Source organism: Saccostrea cucullata, unplaced genomic scaffold (genome assembly GCF_032062105.1).
Source record: "Saccostrea cucullata isolate Sc308-1 unplaced genomic scaffold, CSIRO_AGI_Scuc_v1 ctg18642, whole genome shotgun sequence".
Taxonomy (NCBI): Eukaryota; Metazoa; Mollusca; class Bivalvia; order Ostreida; family Ostreidae; genus Saccostrea; species Saccostrea cuccullata.
The window spans coordinates 14,509-21,158 of record NW_026923100.1 but is presented as its reverse complement, the minus strand read 5'-3'; the positions used below and the strand labels follow the sequence as shown (position 1 = coordinate 21,158).

General features: G+C 33.0%; 1 long non-coding RNA gene across 1 annotated transcript; it reads left to right on the top strand.

Annotated features, from left to right (window-relative positions):
* The first annotated feature begins 1,322 nt into the window (after positions 1-1,322).
* Positions 1,323-5,615, top strand: LOC134263160 (uncharacterized). The gene is made up of 3 exons (XR_009991196.1): positions 1,323-1,738; positions 3,332-3,504; positions 5,543-5,615. It is a non-coding gene; the product is annotated as an uncharacterized LOC134263160 (long non-coding RNA).
* Positions 5,616-6,650: the final 1,035 nt, after the last annotated feature.

The window sequence follows — 6,650 nt, the reverse complement described above, 5'->3', positions numbered from 1 at the left end:
TTTTTCTTATGTTTCCTATTATTATTATTTTTCCCTTTTCATAGTACACGTGATTTCTCCGAAACTACTGAACCGATTTCAAAGATTTTTTCAGGAATGATGCATTGTTGTAATATCTCCAGACCTTTTTTTCATTTTTTTGAAAATCACTTCCGGTCAAATTTTTTGTCCGATTTTCTTTTTTTAAGTTGTCATTTTGTCCAAGCATCTTCTTGTAAACCACTCAAGATTGAATCATGATATTTTCAGGGATTATAAAACATCTTATTGAGTTATGCATGACGTCTTTTAATTTCGCATCCGTCACTTCCGGTCGACACAGGAAGGGATGTTTAATTTTAAGATTTTTTGAAAAATTTAACGGGATTGATTAAAGGCAAATAGAACATATATTTTTATTTACAATCCTCAACAAAAAGCATCCATCAGAAGTACTTCCGGTAAAAACCGGAAGTAGTCGAAAATTCAAAGTTTTTCCTTTGAATCAAAATAAATCAAATAAAACGATTGAATTTGAGTTTTTCAATTTTTTTCTGACTTGCAGACTGTGATGTCAGCCGGAAATAATGTCGGAATTGTCAAAAGTCGTCAAATGACGTCACTTCCGGTCAAAACACGTAATTACTTTTGCACCGAGAATAAGTTTGGCAAGAAATATGCAGCAAAAGTTGTGCGTAATTATGAGAGCTTTCATATAAGATGAAGGAAAAGGGGCTGGCCCCTATAATTAGGCCAGGGGTAAATAGATCATAAACGTTTTTTTTTTCTGAGAGCTAAAAATATTAATTTTTTAATGGTAACAGTTATACTATGAAATCATTTCGAATTGATGAAAAACCCTGTCATTTGGTATAAAGATAAACAAACTCCAAACTATATTTGTTTTTTATAAAACAAATATGTGGGAAACCTTACATGGACAAGTTGTCTAGCTACTGTAGCCAGCCAAGCCTTTACTGTGCCACTAACGCACAGTTTTAGCAGGGACCTATATACTAACATAGGTCCCTGGTTTTAGTTGATGCATCAGTAAGATATAGTGTTGATTGGGTGTTTCTCTGTTTTCTTTTTATGCAAGTAATTTAAAATGTGATGTATGTACACAACAAAAGGTGAAATCAAAATGGGTTTTTTCTGCATTTGTATAGGTGTAAACAACGCGCGGCATTGTGGGAAACGGAAGGTACTAAAGACTTGATATGCTAAAATCCTGATTTGACCTGATTAAAAATTGTCAGTAATATTCCAAACAAATGAATTCTTGTATAACATAATGCATCATAGTCAAAGGTCTTTAAAATAAGACATTTTAAATACTCAATATTATCATTTAATTTAAAATAAAAACATCGGGTAATTTCAGGTCTTTAGTACATCCGGGTTTCAGTGTGTCCCATCGAAATCGGCAAATCGGACACATGTTGATCATGTTTACAAAGTGAAGTTGAGGATTTTCTCACCATACAAGCCGTATGTAAACATGCACGGACATTTTATCTGCAGCTCAAAGTACTTTATCAATCCTCTGGAGCATTATTCTAAGCAAAATTATCCGATTTATATATTCTTGTGTGAATTGTTTACGAGGAAATTCCGACTGTCACAGTAATAAACAAGGATGAACACGTACTCTTGACTCTGTTTCGGATTCCCCAGTGATAATTGTATCGAATGATTAAAGAGCTGACGATTACATCTTCATTTATGATTGGCGTGGACCATGGGAATGAATTCGAAGGTAAGATTTTTGTTTACATAAAATTTACTTTATATTACTATGGCAGCTTAGAGCATTTATCAGCTGTCGATATTTTTAGAAATACACAGACACAGCGATATATTAACTGTTTTACAGTTCAGACGCTCTCAGTTAGCCTTTTAAAATCCCCACAGCTTTAAATTTTATTTAAATATGTGTGAGCATGTAATTTCAACAAGACTTGCTTTCAACATGTTCAAAACAAAATGTTTTTCAACTAATAATATGTTGACGGGTGTGATGTTAGGGTACGATAAGCATGGTAAGGGCAGATACTTATTCATTTTTAATTTAGATCAGGCTTGTCAAACCGCACTGAAACATTTGGTAAATTATTTTATTAAGCAATGTTCATATGGACTGAGTTCAATTCTAATTATTTTAAAACTTCGAATTAATTTACCTCTCGTATTAGCAATTACTTATTTTTTAAATCCTTGTGAACATTGAACATGACTAAGGTAAGCTAATTCCAATTAAATTTTGAGGCATGTGAAATGGCAAAATTAAGTCAAATGCTACATGTTGGTGGTCAGCTTTAAGTACTTGTGCTATTTTTGAATATTTCAATTTTAGTTGTAACACGTCATTTAATTGGTTAAACGGTTTTATCCATTTTGTATAACATAACTTGCCTACGTCACAATGAGTTACGTCAAAAACGTATTACTCCGCTTGACGTTAATTTTAAAATAACACTTTTAATTTAAAACCTTTTTCCCGCACTAGAAATTTGGTGCATCGATGCATGTTCACATGGACCCTGAAATTAAATTATTTTAATTCGAATTAATTTACTGCGCATTAAATTACTTTGCATTAGCTCCTTGTGAACACTAACATGACTAGGTAAGCTAATTCCAATAAATTTTCGCGGTTTATAAATGGCGTAATTAACTCAAATGCTACATGTTATATCGGATAACATAAGTTGACTTGTGCTATTTTTGAGTGAAAAACTAAGGAAAATATAGTGTTAATCACTAGAATGTGAAAACAGACATTGTGACATTATGTCAAATACATCTGTTTATGCCTAAGGTGACATGATTTGTAAATGATGTCATAAAAGCCTAACTGAAGCCTGCATGACTGTCAAAGTAAAATTTTTATTCGATTTGGTTACTTTGCATTATAATTAGCTGTCATGTGAACACAGTTTGATTCGCATTAGTTTGATTTGCATTTAATTTAGTTTACTTCGCAATAATTTACTGCGAATTAAACTCTCCGTCTGAACAGGGCACTAGACTCTAAAGTCACATGACGTCGTAGTGTAAGTTTGGCCTACAATACCACTTTAAAGCTTGAATGTAGCTCAAAGAAGCAAAGCACTGTGGGTCCAAAGTTACTGCAGAAAAAAATTTAGTATAATTTATTGACAAAAAAATTGCACACAATATAATATTGCTCAGTTAATTAAATCAATATTTTATTATGTCATATGTATGTTTCTTAGTTAAATTGCAAAAGAAATTTGTAAAAAAAAAATGTAATAGTAGAGTTTGCTTTTTTTGTGATAAGGCTGCAGAAATGGTTTGTTTGTTAATTAGTCTATTGAAAATTTTTCAGTCATTTTATGATGCCACCACTTGGGATAGTAAGCTGCAAATATAGACTTGTACTCAGCACTTATTGCCTTTGAGAAGTAAGGGATCCTTTTCGTGCCAACACCCACACCTACTGTGACACAGAATCTTGGTTTATACAGTCTCTTTGGAGTAACCTGTCTCTAGCATTTAGCAGTAAGTATCAGCTTCTTATTGATACTTTGATTGATAATGTTATCATGAGAATCTCACTCATTCACTCATTTAATATATACTGGTGAATAGCTTCAATATGGACCTTTACTTGGAACTCAGGGTCATTATCCTAACATCTACTGTGAGGTTTTTAGGGTCTAATTCACTACAAATGTTGGGTGCATGGTTAGGGAACATAACTGCGTACATGTTTTTGTCTTAGGTTTGATGCAGTGAATTAAAATCAAGCCCAGCTTCATGATTATACATAGCGATTGCCCTACCACTAGGCTACCATAACAGACAATGATGTATTTGGGTTATATAGTAAAAAACGCTTAGGCAAACACTTATAATGAAAAGAAGCTTATCGAAAATTGAATTTTATTCCCAGTCTTTTTAAAATATATATGGAAAACTAAATGGTGTCCTGATAAGGCAATTTGTTAAAAGTGTGTGTTAGGAACAATGTGCTAACACAGTGTTCTCAACACTGTTAGGCTAAGGCAACTTAGAACAACATGCAGTTGTGCTGATGCTCAACATGCTGCTATGCTAAGGCCATTCCAAGTTTTTTCTATGTTTAGCGTCCGTGTGCGCCTTGGTTTTTGACACCCCATGTTAGAAAAAAAACACAACATCAAGAGTCCTGAAATTGATTAATTTAGGCAAAATTGTTGAATTTGTCAATTTCTCCAAATAATTCTGTACAGTAAGTTATATTTGGTGTATTGTAAGCATTTATTCCCTTGTTTTTGCTTAAGAATAGACATTTCTTCTATTAAAGTAGTTTAGTTAGATCAAATCATTGAAAATCATTTTAATCCTGTGTTTTATGTTTTGGCTTCTGTGTTGTTGTTTTTTTTTTGCGAATAGATTGGTAGGTTTTTGAAAGATGGGTGGACGCTAAACAGAGAAAAGACTTGGAATGGCCTTTTCTTGTTAATACAACTTTACACAATCTATTTTTTTGGTCAATATATGTAAGCTTGACGGCGTAGTGTAAACAGCCTGCTGAAACTTTGTTACAAACGCACTAAGTACATTGTCACCGTGTTGTCATAAGCACACTAGCCCATTCTCATAAGCGTGATAGCACATTTTTACTTCACGCTAGCATGTAAGTGTCTTAAACAATTAGCATGCTGTCATAAACTTAGAAGCATGGTGTTTTAAATGAGCTAGATCAGCAGCATTGTTACTTTGCGCTAGCTCATTATTTCTTATGCGATGCTGTTTTGTCACTTCATTAGTGCATTGTTCCTAATGTGCTGTAACACCTTTATGAATGGCCTTATCCTGACACATAAAAAATCATAACCAGATACCATCTTTCTGACTGATTAGTCAGTTAACAACTGTTAACCATTACCATTCCTAATAAATTTTGACATGAACAAGTTATGTACATACCCTTTATTTGAAATCATGAAAAACTAATATGTTATTTATTACATCCTCAAATGACTGCCTGTAAACCTAAATTTATAAATGATTATAGAGTAGTTTTACAAATAATACACATGCAGAAATGTGACAGTATACATTTATTGACTGAGTTCGAGGGCAACATGCGTTTTGTCGGACCAAAGAATCAAACTGTCTGCCCGAGGCCGTTAGGCCGAAGGCAGACAGTTTGGTTCGAGGGTCCGACAAAATGCATTTTGCCCGAGAACTCTGTCAATAAATGTTTTGTTATACATTTCATTTTATTATGTATTTATTGACATTCATGTATTTTGTACTACTAGTATATTCCGTAATGTAACATTAGATCTGCCATTGTTTAAAACCAAAGAATGAAAATGAGATTAAGCTCTGCCCATTCTGTGACGTAAGCAGTCCAACATCTCTCCGAGCGGTCCAACATCGATTTTTTTATGCCCGCTCAGCAAAACATTAAAAATGTTAGACTTTTTTCTGTATAGATTTGTATAGGAACAAATTTTTAAAGGTATAACAATATCTTATAACTAAGTTTGATGGTTTATCTTATCTGATAAGTTGTACTTCTAAAAAAATCAATTTCTTTTGATAGGTGTGACTGTCATCTGAGTACTGAAATTTGATGCCAAGCATGATCATGATTTGCCAGAAGAGCATCTGTTGGGGGATGACAAGGAATAAACAGCATAATGAAATTGAAACAATCAACTGAATCAAGTCTCAGTTTAAGAAGATGATTTTAAATATATCATATTTAAATTTTGATTTGAGAAACAGACATAAATCCAAAAATATGATTATATCAATTGCTTTCAGTTTTTCAAGATAAATAGATTTTGTTGCAAAATCTAATATTTTTAATTTGGAATAAATGTTCTTTTAAATATTTGTCAGATCTTGCATGTTTACATCTGTATTGAGGTCTTCCGCTTCCAAGGGAAGACATACCAATTCTAATGGTAAAGATGATAGAGGTCTGTCTTCAGTGGCAATATATAAGATCTAATATGTGTATTTTTACAGTATAATTGAAGGAACATTGCTATCTTGGCATATTAACAAATGTGCATGATTCAGAACAAAGGACATGTTATTTCAAACACAAGATCAAAGAGATGTCCAGTCACATTTCAAAGTCAACAAAGCACAAAATCTGTTTACAGTTTAGCTCATATGAGCTAAAGCTGTAGTAAAATTTTGAAAATTCAGCCATTATCATCTTTATCTTAAATTCTTCAGAATTTCATTTCCTTCTCAGAACAACTGGACAAAGTGAAGTTAAACTTGGCACAGAGCATTCTTTAGTGTAGATTTCTGTGATTTAGTGATTTCCATAGGGTCACATTGACCAGCATTTTTCTCAAACATGTTTTTAGACAGAAACATAATATTTTCAGTGATGATAGAGCTACATGTGCTGATGTGACACATACCTCTCTCTTTCTCCGGAAGTGCTGCACGTCGGCGCTCGCTATGGCTTGTAAAAAATCCCATCGGGGATTTAGAAAATGTTCACACCTTTTCTGCGATATCTTTTTTCATGTTAATATTTTGTAAAGACATTAAGAACAAAAGTTGTGAAGAATATCACGATCTTTCAAAGGATGTCAACTATCAAGGGCTTGCCCCTATAATTAAGGACTTAGAGGGACCAAAATTTTTTCCTTAATATCTGAAAAAAAAATTTGAATTTGTAATAC